Below are 15440 nucleotides of genomic sequence, written 5' to 3'. Positions count from 1 at the left end.
TCCAATGTTAAATGTGGGGTGAATGGGTTTAGTAGCAAATGGTTTATGTAATACCACTTAGTAGTTTTGTTGGAATTTTTACTATACAAGTAGCTAGAAGGGTTGTTGTACATATAAGACATAAGGCAAAAAGACAAGAGTCAAGCAGGATAAGGCTCGACAAGTTAGCCAAGGGAGCATTTGTGAAGGTTGGAAGCATGGCATGGGATATGTTGATTCATGCTTGTTCACATGGATTGTTTGGTTGTGGCTATGGCTTTGAAGGCTTCCATGCTTATATTGCAATAGTATCTTTGCTAAATAATAGATGGTAATGGATGCTTTTGGAGGCTAGGTTATTCCCTCAATGAGGGTTTCCTAGGGCATATCTTATGTCACATTTTTTGTGGGTATGTTATCTATTTTCTTGCATGTGGATTTCAATTGCATATTTATTTTAGATCTATTATGGGTCATGTGGAAATGATTAAATTCTTTATCAAAAGTTTCCTTACAGTGATTAAGATGGAGGGGACACAAGAGTTAAATCTAATAGTTTTAAATGATAAAAAAAAATAATGGTACATGGTAGGAGTACAAGAGATTCTAGGTGGACTGCCAAGCAACAAAGTCAATAGGGTTTAGGTCCTATGATCATTAAAGGAGACAATCCTATTTAGACGTGTTTAAGCATTATTGGTAATATTCACATTAAGGAGGTGTTCATCCCCTTGAAGCCAAAATTAATGCTCCACATTGTTTCAATAATAAGCTTTAATCATGTGAATCTTAACCCATATGTATCTCTTTCATTTCCAAAGATGGTTAATAATCTCATTATCTAACATTAATGGAGTCATGTTGGAAAGTACTCCACTCAACTTAGACATTTCCTATCGCAATTCATTATGATTCACTATGTAATGCCCCGCCAAGGGATCCAAAGAATTAACCTAGAATTTCACTAAGTTTGGTAACATTTGATTTTTTATTAGAAGAAAGTAAATACCACATATAACTTATTCACAATAACGGAAGTAATAGCAATGTCCATCTAAAGAGTAAACATAACATACACAACAGATTACATTCTTTAAGATCCCTTAACGTTGAATTACATACATGAATCCATCTAGTACAACAACCACATGAAATAATAATGATCAGTCCAATGTTCATAAATTACATTTCGAAATGCTCAATCATTCGTTGTACATGTCACAGGGTATGAAGGCTTAAAAGAATAGACATATGTGAAATAAGGTACATCATCAGGTTCTAATCCATGATACATCAAAGTAAAGATAATCACATGATACACATGATACATCATCATTGAAGTCATATACATCCATCATAAAAATCAAACAAAATAAACTAAGTGCACGGTTCCTCCCAACCATTAATAGCATCATTAGACCATCGTGGGCCCTAGCCATCTCTCTGTGTGTAACATCCCAAATCACCAAAGAGATCATCGGTATTAACATAGTAGGAATGTCACTCCTAATAAATACAACATCATATGTAGAAAGTAATCTAACATGCAAATATAAGCATAAGATAACATCATCTAACATATGCTAATCATCAATGAAAGGATACATATCCACCATCACGAAGGATGCTTCAGCCACGATGTCTCAATGAATCTCAAATGATAAGAGTGGAAAATACACTACCACCCGACCACGTGATACCTAAGTGGTCCACTCCCACCGTACTGAGGAGATAATCTGAAGTCTCAAACAGGCTATCAAAATCACATAGCACAAGTCTCTAAAGTCCAGGAATCCTAAAAGTATATTAACTCAAAGGTTCTAATCACAAAATAGACATCTATTTCCCAGAGGCACACAATGACATGTAAGAACCTACTATGCAAGCGAAAAAGTGTCATCACATTTATCTCGTACAAGTTACCCTGGCAGTTCGCTAAACTCCATGGGTCCATACAGATCTCATGCGGCCACTAGTATCCTCTCCTATTGACAAGGCATACTATGGAATGCAAGATCGCAACCATGCGTTCTCACTACTCCCATCCTAGCCTATATAAGCACTCAAGACATGGGCGAGAACCAAAACTCTTATCTTTTTAGGTTCATTCAGTTAGTATTAGGTGTGAAGGTTATCACTTATTAATCCAACTTACAATGAGTTACCCTGGCAGCCTCTTAGGGCCCTGGCCCCCATTGCAAGTCACTTCCCGACACTACATGTAGATATCCTACCCTAATGCTCATGGTATCATAATCATAAAGAAAATCCATAAAATAATCAAATATCCACAATAAAAATCATCAAATATCCATGATAAAATCATCAAATATGCATAAAAGCATCAAATCTCCATGAGCAACATCCATAGAAAATCATGACCACAACAACTCTCTATTGGCAACTGAAGTATCATTGATAATCAAAGTATCCATTGGTTTTCAATAACCAAAATATATCTCAATCATACTGATTGAAGAATCCAAAAATGGTTGAGTCAAACATGTCACAATATGACATCATTAAGAATAAATCCACATATCAGTCCCATCATGGCGACTAGAATATAACCAAGGATAACTGATTGATGACCAAAAATAATGGTTAAGTCAAGGGTCTCAAACATAAGAATCTCAACTTTAACAATCAGTAATCACAACCAATACATAGAGCATTCCATCACATAATCATGGTTGGGTTTATAAAAATCGAGAATAAAACATCATCATGACATCACAATCACATATCCCCCAAGCCTCTTGTAGATGTCCTATGCTGGTCAACACTAGTCAACCCAAAACATAAGCATAAGGAATACACAATGTAAACACATGTTTTGGTTTTGCTAAGTTTTCAAATTTGAATTTAAAAGTGTTAGTTTACGTTTTCCCAAGTTAATATCAAGTGGAGAAATTTCACCTTTTACCTAACCCATGTATTTTTGCTTGATAGATAAAAATTCCTCCATTAGATTCAAATTTCCTAATAATATTTTATAAAAAACTTTGTTGAAAAAAAACATTTCCAATAATCAAAACTTCGATTGTATATTCTAATAATTAATCTTAATTAAAACTAATGTTTAATTAAATTAATTATTAATATCTCTTCATAACCTTAATAATAATACTTTAAATCATTAAAAAGAGTGATCCATCAATTTAGAGCTTAATAATAATCATTTATAATTAATTATATATACATATATACTTATATACAGATATATATATATATATATATATATATATATATATATAATAACATTTAAAAAAATTAATAACATTGCAACATTTTTAAAATAAGAAAATCGAACTCATATCAAATTTGCATATGAAATAACGTTGCAAGTATAATTTAAAAAAAATTGACATATATCATAATGCGATTTTTAAAAAATCACGCGGCTATCCATACGTCCGCACTGCAGGTACCCTGCGATCCCACAGGCTTGCGGTGGGTGGGGTAGTAAATACCCGCCCGCCCAACAATGTAAATGAAAATTATTTTTTCTTAACAATCGCTTACGCGATTTCAGACTATGTGATATAGATTTTTTTTTAAAAAAACGTTTCATAAAACATTTTCGCCCGCGGTATGTTATCTGATTTTTCAACACATGTAAATATATATTATATATATACACAAGTATGTATATATATATATATATATGTATGTATGTATGTATGTATATATATATATATGTATGTATATATACATATAATATACAAAATTATAAATATCACAGTATATATATATATATATATATATATATATATATATATATATATATATATATATATATATATGTATAAGCAAAATGACAATTTATGAATACAAGCTTCCATTTTTCAGAATTTCTCTATACACTTTGGATTTCCAAAATTTCCAATAATTAATCTAATGGGTTTGACTATGAATTTTCAACCCTAGCCCCATGTCATTTTCAAATCTAAGCATATAGAATTCTCAAATAAATTTTGATTGCCCAAACTGAAAATGCATAATGAATATGAGATTCCTCAGAAGACATATGGAAGACACGAAGAAGATAGGAATGCATGATGTGGAAATAGCATAAGTAAAATCACAAGAATCTACCCGGATTCTAATGCTAATTCACTCTTCCTCAGAAAACCCACAGAACAAGCTCCCTTCTTTAGAATTTTTGAATCCTCCAATGCTCCAATTGTTCTCCACGCTATCCATGCTATCCACGCTATATCTAAGCTTCTAAGGATGCCTGAATATAAAGAGCTCTTAGGAAACCTCTAGAATGCTTCTAGAAATAGCTGGAAGGTGTCACCAACTAAGCATGGGTCTTTTCCAACCTTTTTGATGAGCCATAAGGTTTTAGACACCATGTGCTCAATTGATGCACTAACCCCCGTGTTGTTGACACATGAGAAATAGAGGAATACGTTAATTCACATGCAAGCTTATAACTCCAATTTACTTTTTAAATAATTTCCATTTAAATATTAATAACTTCCATTTTAATTTTATAACTTTTATTTTAATTTTTATAACTCTTATTATTATTATTTGTTTATTAATTTATTAGTATTTTATAATTATTATTTATTTTAATTTCTAATTTATTTTTTTAAATTTAATTCTTTTCTCTCAATTAATTCTCCTTGAATTAATTATAATCAAAATATCAAAGATCATGATATTTAATTTTCTCAAATAATTAATTTATTAATTAAATCTATTTGTTGAGACTTAATTAATAGAAAATTTACCATACACCTCCAAGATAAAATATGAAAACCCATCATAGGACAATTCATACAAAATCAGTCTAAAGGATTAAAAATCACAAAATATGTCATTCGACACATTCAGTGGGTACTCAACTCTAATACTTGTCCTAACTCACTAGGACAAATGGTTTTAGGGTTTGGGATTTGGACTTGAGAATTTATCTCCCCTCTCTTATCATTGAGATAGTATAATAGGGTATGCTCATCCTGGCAATTCAGGGAAGTCGATACCTGGTACTTGCAACCTACAGAAAAACCATGCATGTACATACAATATATATATATATAACGCTAAGCTAAATAGACAATGGCAGGAAGTGGTGCATCGTGTAGATCCCGACTAAGCAGGTGACTACGAGTCCCTTCCTTAATCACATCAAAAATGCAATACAATAAGAAAACACGCACACCATACACATGCAAGTATGGGGTAAGTATCCATAATAAAACACATGAGATAATAAACCATCTAACTAATCATCAACAATAACTAAAAACAATATAATGATCATCATGCATACATCAAATGTAAAGTCTAAATGATCCCATCATATAACAACTGAATCCATACCATAATGTCTGATAGTGTCAAAACAATACCACTAATCCATTAACATAAAGCTAGTCTATCATAGTCTGATAATAATAGCAATAATATGTCCAGAAAAGATGTGAACGAGGGTAGGCACTACACACTACATGTGTCATATTGATGGTAAGGAAAGCTCCTATCTTGTGGAAAGGTATGGAGATAGAATCGATAGAAATATTTGTGGCAAGATTTTTATAACATTAAATCCTACAACTTATATTTTTCATCACCCTTATTTGGAAACACAAAGGTCTTGTCTACAAATAAAAGTCCTTGATAAAATCCATTTTCTTCAGTGTTTGCAGAAAGTTTCCATAATGAGTAGTGTTGTAGACAAAGGTGTTCACAAGGTGAACTTTGGTCCTGAAAACAATAACTTGTTTTCTTCGAAAGGGGAACATTGTGGGTAGTCCACCAAAAAGCATTTAAACCAAAAATAGCAAAGGTTTGGAGCAAAACAAGGAAATATGTGGTTATTTTTTCAAGAAGGGATTACATTCTTATATTCAAGTGATGATAGGCCACAACATCACCCTTTCAAATAAGTTTTCTAATTCTTGGAACAAGGGTCAGGTTGAGATAGGGAGTATCACATTTGTTGTGACATCAGAGCTGATTGGTGAAATGACAGGTCTCAAAATTGTTGTTGTTCAAGTTGAAAGAAAACACAAATTGGATTATACTAAAGTTAGATACAAATTATTTGAAGATATAGAAGAACCAGTTAGAGTCAGTTCTGGAAATGGGTATGATAGGTTCTTCCTTCCTAGTCCTTTTGGTTGCATATGTTAGTGGTTAATCAAGTATTTCACTCTTGAAGGTCAATATACAACCTATCATGGCTGCTATTTTCCTTTTCTTAACATATTGAGACATGGGGAAAAAGCTAACATCTCATTCTTCTTGCTTTCTTCTCTTGTCAATAGTATCATCATGGGAGAAAATCCTCACATTCACCAAGGGCTCATTATTGTCCATTGCTGTCATGTCCATGCTTACCATCTAGGTTTTGATAGATGTCTCCTACCTATTGAAAACTTGAGAACACCTAAGGGACCCAATCTTTCGATGGTTATTTGAAGAAATATGGATTGACAAATCGCAAATAAAGTCTCCCTATCTCTTAGATGACCCTTATTTCCTATAATACAAGAAGCTTAATATATCCTTTGAAAAATACCTTTTCCTTGAGGCCCACCAAATATGGAAGAATGATTCTAACATACTCATAGAAATGGAAAATAGTGGAAGACATTGTTGATATTGACAAAAATGATGGGGAGGAATTTTATGATTTTGAGGTGGAGGATATAGCTATGGAAATCAAAATATAGAAGGGGAATGCTAGCTCTAGGGAGAGAAGATTAGCAAGATTGAAAATTGAAAAATGGAAGAGCTATAAGGAAGAAAGGAAGGATGAATCCCATGATTCTCAAATGGAGGATAATGCACAAGAGATGAAAGTGGAGGAATTGTTAGAGAAATTGGGGTTTGGTCCTCTGAAGATGCATATTTTGAAGTGGAAGTGAAGGATACTAATGAGGAAACTCATTTTCCCCAAGAAACAAAATTGGGAGTGGACTTAAGGATATTGAGTTTTGACAAGATCAAGTCTCATGAGAAAACTAGAGAATAAATAGTGTCCCCTCCTATTGTCCAAAGCTCAGAGACTTGAAAAATGACTGCAAATTGTTTTTTTTTAAAATTAATGTGAGGATTGAAGAGCTAAACAATAATTTCAACAAGGCCATCACTTAACTTTAGCTGGGAGTGGAAATTTTTGCAATGTGCAAGATGCAAAAGAAAATGATGAGAAAGGTTGAGTTTGTGGTGACCAATGGGAAGAGTAAATTGAGAAAGCAAAGCCAAACCAAGGAGAAGTGTGAAAAGATAAAGAGTTCTATATGTATTGAGAACTAGATTGAAGAAATCAAGTAACTTAACAAAGATTTAGCAAAAACTAAACATGCCTAATTCCTCATTCCTATTTTTTTTTCTCTTATTGGATTTTTTGGTGATTTCATATTTCATATGTGGTTTCATTAAGTAATTTTAGTTTCCTTCAACACTGTTGAGTTTACTTATGTTAACTAATAACTATGTTAATCCCCATTCTTGTTTGGGTAGTAAGATTTTTTATTTGGTTACTAAGTTTAGTAGGTTACAGTTTAGACTTAAGTTAGGTTTAGGTGTGGATGGTTTAAACTATTCGAAGGACATGGCTGGTTTTGATTAATTTTATTTACCTGAAGTTCTGTGTGGCACTCTAACCGATGGGGTTAGAGTATGCTTCTCTACTGATTGGTTGTAATGTCCTAGGCTAGAGATGGAGTGTGCTCATTATTTTTCTATGGGTTTAGGACACTCTTCCTACCTTTTTTAATCAAAACATTTGTTTCATATTAATGTACCCTTTTTCATATCTTCTAAACAAAAATGGCAGAATTACTCAATAATTTTTTTTAGTATGAATAAGTAGAAAGTTTTAAACTGATATAGTGATCTTATGTTGCTATAATTTAAGGATTAGACCTCTTAATATAACTAATAGATTTCATGTTGTCCATTAAATTTCTTTGAAGGTATCTTCTTACTATTGCAATGGAGTATGTTTCGCTTGATGGGAGATATGATAGGGGTCTGACCTATAAGTTTGTGCTTCTCAATTACTTTAGATATAAAAATGGGTTTGTTTTCCCTTCTATCTTATTCTTTGATTTCATTATAGTATCAATTCTTTAAGATCCAAACCCAATAAACCTATCCTGCATGAGGCTCTTATGAGGATCATTAATAATTATGTGAAAAAAAAATTTGTGACCCTATTTAGAAGACAATCTTGGAACATTGTGCTAAAATGGCTAGTTTGGGGGACAAATTAGGAAAGGGTAAAAGGATTTTAGGGAAATTGGGAATAGAATACCCTAGTTTTACAAAAATGAAGAAGGCTAAGGTCAATTATGTGGAGCTTGTCTTAGAATCTGAAGAAGAAGGGGAATATGAAGAAGAGAAAGATGTGACTAAGGGGAAGGAGAAAGTAGCTTAATAGAAATAGATAATCTAGATTAAGTTGAGAATTATGAATCTATGGAAAGATTGTTTTAGACTGGTAACAACCAATTACCCCTCCCTCTTCATGTTTGGTTCATAACAAGATGAGATCTCCAATAATAATCATAGAAGAAGATATCAAGGCTACTTAGGTGAATGTGGTAGAAGAGGACCCCAAATAAGCCATTAGGTTTTTTGACTATGATGAGTCAGTTGAGAATGACTTATTCATTTCTTTACAATATGATGAAAGTAAGGATTTTGAGGGCTAGACGCATAGCTAGAAACTAATTGAGAAAATGGACAAGGCTTTATGGGAGGGTTAATAGAAAGTGAAAGGATGGGATTCTATTGCTTAAAGTGGTTGATGAGAACAAGTTTAATATCAAGATTATGGATGAAGGTATCAATGATCTAGCTATCGAAACTCCTCACAATGTTTTTCAAATAACAAAGCTAGTGTTCCTCGCTCTACTTGCTTAGACTTGATAAATAGACGTTCTAATCCCTTAAAATGTAAAATTTAAATGTCAAAGCTCTAGAAGAGAGAATGGAGGAGATCTAGACTGAAGAGGACAAGAAAGGGTAAATCTTTCATTATTTTGAAAAAAATGGTTTCAATTAGCAAATCTCTCAATTTTATTTAATTTTCAAAATTATTTATTTTAGCTATTATTTTGGAATCATAATTTTTGTGTTGAAAATTTTGGCAGATCTCAATAAAAATAGGAAGCTCATTAATCACCATGGAATATTATAAATCAATATTAAAACTTTGTTTACATGATAGAATATTATGAGGTTTATTACATTATATTTAAATCAATGGTGAAAATTAAAATTTGATGATATATCCCTAAAGTATCTAATAATTATGATAATTATTGGTGAATTCATCTAACTTCTCCAATAATATATAATATTTAGGTGAATCAAATCTAATAATGTATAAAATATTGTGGAAAATCTTTGAGTTCAAATTTTTAAATAAAATAAATCATTGAGAAATTTTAAATATTTAAGAACTCAATTTTATAAAAAATGTGGCAATTTGGGTCGCATTAAATCTTAAATTATTAGCCAAATTACTAGCCAAAATTTTCAAAAATTAACTAATTGGAAAATATTAGCCACTAAAAAATACCTCCAAAGGAGGAGGTAGAGTATAAGGGTAATCTAGAAATGATTGAAGAAATGAAGAGAGAATTTGACAAAATGGAAAAATGTGACAAGGGATGCATTGACCAGATGTTGGGGTCTTCTTGAAGTCAATGTAGTGTGCATGAATAGGGTGTTGGGTTTCTTAGGTCAGGATAAGGAGGTGAAGCTTGTGCTTGATCTAGACGAAGTTGAGAAGGAAAAGGAGGATGCCACTCTTGGAAAATTGACCTGATCAAACACCAAGAAGAAGTAGAAGCAAGTGACCCAAATTGATAAAATGGATACCAAAGAGCTCACAAATAAGATAAAAAATTCACTTGGAACATAAAGAGAAGGTTGAAGACATAGTCTAGCTTCATCCACCTGTGTGTTGTCCCTTTTTTGTTTTTGGTCTGGTTAGAATATCAATGTTTTAGCTCATGCAGGTTTTTGTGTTAGATTGTATTGGCACCCTAAAAATCCCAGACTAAGCTTTAATTTCTTAGGTGGATGTGGGCTTAGTTCTACATACCCTTTCACTTGCATTTTATGAGGATGACTAATTAATTATTTTAATTAAATAAATAAGTGGTATTAAGTTAATTATTTATAAAGTTATCAAATAAATAAATATTAAAAGATAAATTTATATTTAATTAATTTAATAAAGTGACTTGAAGTATAAAATATTTTATAAAGTCACTTAATAGATAAAATAAAATAATATTTTTGAAGTTTTTGGAGAAAGTGGAGAAAAAGAATATATATGCATGGAGAGCTCATTGTCTATCATCCAATTTTATTTTTTCTATTGTGTCTAATTGAGCATTTGTGGAGCTTGAAGGCCTGCAAGTATTTAGCTTAATCATTGGGAACGATACCTCCCAAGTGATTGCATAACTGAGGAGGTGAAAGATCCTCTGAAGGGTTGCCCTTTGGAAGTGGCACTCAAGCATTTCAAGGTGAGCTTAATTTGTATACTCAGACTTACCTAAGGGTTTGAGTTTTTGGTTATAAGAGAAAAAAAAGAAGATCCAAAAAAGCAGTCCAAAAAATTAGATTCTAAAAAAGAAAATTTGAAAAAGCAAAGCGAAAAGGTAGCATTAGTAAAAATTATTACAGCCATCTACAATTAGGTTCCTTTGGATATTTCATGTATTTTTCTTATCATTTAGATGCATATTAGAAGGTAAGGTTGTAGGTGAAAGTTTGTATCAGATTTAAGCATTATTCTTGCGGATGTAAGCCAAGAGTCTTGGCCATTTCATACTAGCATTGTATTTGATATATGCAATAAAGGAGACATAAGATGCTAGTCTGATATAGTTGTAATTGAATATGTATTTATCATTCATGATCAACTTATTAGTTTGCATGTCAATTGTTTGACAAAATGTCAATTGGCTATAGGTTCTATTTTTGGCATAAATAATGTTATAATTTTGCATACCAAGTGTTTGTATTAATGCCACTTGGTTATAACTTCATGAACGCCATCATAGGTTGCATCCAAAGTGTTTATCATAATTTCTATTTTTTGTAGCAGCATATTGCAAGTAGTCTTAGTTACATATTTGCATTGAATATTGTAAAAATAAGTTGCACATTCATGTTAGGTCATCGTTTAGTCAATTTTGAGTCTTCTTGCAAAAAATTCTCATTGAAGAAAGAGTCATTAAAGAAAATTGAAATAATATATCAGTCATATTACCCTTGTATGTGAGGTGTTTGACAAAATTTCTTAATTCAGCATTGGATGATTTTAGTGGGCTATTGGTAGGGGTCATTATAGTGGTATCAGAGTGATTTCTTGCCAGTCTAATAGGGTTTATGCAGTCACCATTCAATTTAGTTAATAAAAGAAAAAACAAAAGGGTTGTATTTACATAGGGAACCAGCACACCTAAGAACATGGTTGAAAGACATTCTCAAAGCCCACCTAGAATTATGTAATGACCCCTTTTTAGATCATTCATTTTTTTGCCCATCTTTTTTCGACTTTCTCTTTGGCGACATTTTAGAGATCCCTTCGACTTCAACTCTGCCATGTAGGTGTTGTGGTGTTTGTTGTTGTTTGAGCATAGTACCATTGCTGAACCATTATCTAATGCATGTAACTTCTGATTGACCTCACTGCTGATCCTTCCTTTGTTATCGATGATCAGATGTTGACCATAACCTTTATGCCTGGATGTTGAATCCAGGGATTATCTTGTGTAGTTACTAGCTAAATTGTTGTGCATATGGTCATTAACTTCATCATTCTGACTGTATATCTTTTTCAAGTCATTCTGTAGGGTATTTTTTCTCCGTTCATATCTAGTCTCTTTTAATACTATGAGAAACATGAAGAGATATGTCTCTACTCAAAAGGGTAGATTTAGTTATTAAAAATATTACTAGAGAGGATACTAATATAGTTTGATTATAATATTTCATTTCTATTTGTATTCTTATTATTGTATTAAGTTAATTTAAATATTAATAAGGATATTTAGGATTATTATCTCATAATAATATTTTACTTATTTATTCTAAATAATAATAAATCATATATTGATTTAGTGTACCATATATCACACATTATTATTATATTTATATGTTCTCTATTTTTGTATATGGGTTATTATATAAATAATATTTTATTATCAATTATTATATTATTAAATAATACAATTTTATCTTATTATTGGTATATGTTAATTTATTTATTTTTATTATCAATTCTTAAATATTATCTAAAAATATTATTTATTCTTTTTCAAATAAGTATACATCATAGTATTGGATGTATTACTATTTGATATTACATTTATTATTATATTAATATGTTGATATAAAAGTTATGTTATATTATGGTAACATATATAACCTTATATCATACTTAATGAATTTATTATATTTATTTAACTCATTAATATTATAATCGTAATATAATAGTTAACATTACAATTATGCTATAATCTTATATATTGTTTTATTTTTTTTATTGTCAAATATATCATTATTGCATAGTAGATTATAATATATTTTACTTTCATATTATTATTTTTAATTATTATCATTATATAATATGTTATTTAGATATTCATATATCCTTTTAATTTGGGCTCATGACAAGTCTGCCCTTCCTCAAATTGCTTGCCCTCAAGCAATTCCTAATTTCCACTCAACATATAATCTTAAAATCCAATGGCCTATTCCTTGATCATTTTATTTTAGATTAGTAAAATAATGATTATGCTAAGAAAACTATGAAAAATATAAAAAATACAACACATAAACATTAATGTATGAAGACACAAAGTAGACATGAAGTATACACATTAATGCAAGAAGACACGAAGCAAGCACGAAGTAGACACATGAATGCATGAAAACACAAAGCATACACGATGAAGACACATCATACATTCTTTTTTGATTCTCTATAATTTAATTTTCACACTGAAGTAGAGTAAAGGGAATGATTTATAAAATATGCTTCCCTAATATGCCTTTTGATCATGGACCTGCAACACAAATATATTAGCATATAATAGCTCTAAAGAAAATATGAGTTTTGTGATGATTCCCTTCCTCCTTATTATGATCATCTTGAGATGGTAGATTTACAGTGCAAAGGGGATGTGAAACAAGTTACAAGCGGTTCCCTAGAGCATATCCAACATGTGCTCGAATTTACTCTGCCTCTCCCTCCACCCACCCCCTACCTTAGGATATCATAACGTGGATGAGAAGATTAATCTAATGAACATAATTATTTGGTATAAGAATCTTTTTCTCTCCTTATTATGATAATCTTGAGATGGTAGATTGACGGTGCTAAGGGCGCGTGGAACAAGCTACAAGCGGTTCCCTGGAGGATATCCGTCAGGTGCTTGAATTTACTCCACCTCTCCCTTCACCAACTCCCTATCTTAAGAGATCATAATGTGGATGAGAAAATGAATGTTAATCTAATTAATAGGAATATTTCTCTCTCCTTATTACAATCATCTTGAGATGGTAGATTGACGGTGCAAAGGGCGCGTGAAACAAGCTACAAGCGGTTCTCTGGAAGATATCCGTCAGGTGCTCAAATTTACTCTGCCTCTCCCTCCACCAACTCCCTATCTTAAGAGATCATAATGTGGCTGAGAAATAGACTCCTATGTTCCTAATGTCATCATGATTCCTTAGGAATGTATCTTAACATATATACATGTATCTATTAATTTGATATTTATCTAATTTTCATGTTTATATATTCACATCTATCATACAAGGTATAATTTGTCATGATCTGCATAGACATCATACGATATCCATCATTATAGATAAGTAATTGAAAGATCATCACATTTTAATAACTTCTACAAATGCACGTGGTAATCATTTGGAAGTAATCACTTACGTAGGGGATAGGCCCATATAAAGCCGCATGATCATAGTCCTCTTTTGACTATGACAACCTTTTAGAGAAACTATCTCAACATGGTTTACTTCCTCTTACAATATGATGAGGTTCACTGAAGGTTAACACCCTCAGTATTCTCTTTCTAAATCTTAATCTCCCTCTTTTCTTGCAAGAACATTCTTCAAGAAAAGATGAAGTCACATAATTCTAATAGAAAGTAAAGAATAGGAGAGAGACTATAATGAATAGATAATAGTCAAAGGATAATATATACTCATTTTCATATCAAAAAACTTTTCTTTAATCCTTCATTTCTTTCAACATTAATATTGTAATTGGAAACAATTATCTATTAGTTTATTTCATTATGATAACTAATTAACATTCTACATAACTCTCCAATATAACCATGGATCATAGGTATTTGAATGTTCACAATTTGTAATACAAAATATGTTAATAGATCATTATAGACATGATATAACATACTTACTTACCTTCTATGAAGAGGTTCTTGTTGTTTGATTCAAATGCCTTTGCAAATTAAGATGAATGATTCTCCATAGCATGTGTTCCAACTTCATTTCACTTAGCTGAACCTTCAGGCACTCCATTTATTGTAGTTTTCACTTTCGCTGCTCTATTTTTCCCATGCAGATGATAGTTTGGTTTCTTGACATATGACATGTTGCCAAAAATGTTAAAAGTAAAATAGTTCATCTACTCAGAGTGGTGCTGATAAGTGATGATTCCTCCAGTAGCTCCAGTATTAGCACGAGTCACTTGGTTTGTATAAAGTTGAATCCTTTTTGAACATGTATAATGTGTCATTCCTACGTTATAAACATGTCCCTCACATGACCCTCTGCAATTTATATTTTATTTTCTACTGCTTAACATTGTTATACTCATTTATTTTATATTAAAAGAACTTGGGTAGGCTTATGATGGAGTTGTGGTCATGCAAAACTCTGTCGTGGTTATCCTCATCAAAATCAATTAGCTCTCAGCTATGGCGTGGGAAGCAATTTCCATTATTGTCCTTTCTCTAGTACTGACTGCGCTTTTGTTATGTGTAAACATTATCAGACGTAGAGTTAAGACAAAGGCACAGCCACCGCAGCCTCCTGCGTGGCCAGAATTGGCCATCTTCCTCTGCTAAGTAGAAGCAAACAGCCCCCTCACATAATTATATCCTCTCTTTCAGAAACATATGGCCCCATCACGCATCTTCAGATCTCGCATAAGAGTGCTTCACAACAAATGACAAAGCCTTTGCTTCACGCCCACATATCACTGCAGGAAGCATCTTGGGTATGACTTTGAAGTATTTTCGTTGGCTCCTTATGGTTCATACTAGCGAGCAATCAGAAAGATTTGCAGGCTCCCGATTATCTTGTAATTGACCAAAAGTTAGGTTATAAAGTAAACAGAGACCAACATTATGAAATAAATCTCGAATAAATCATTCAAAAGATGAATAATAACGTTGTGGGAGGCACTTCATGCTTAA

This window comes from Cupressus sempervirens, chromosome 9 (genome assembly GCF_028749045.1).
Source record: "Cupressus sempervirens isolate cs-2001-9-10 chromosome 9, ASM2874904v1, whole genome shotgun sequence".
NCBI classification, from domain to species: domain Eukaryota; kingdom Viridiplantae; phylum Streptophyta; class Pinopsida; order Cupressales; family Cupressaceae; genus Cupressus; species Cupressus sempervirens.
The sequence above is the reverse complement of the archived record's forward strand: the minus strand, read 5'-3'. Positions refer to the sequence as shown.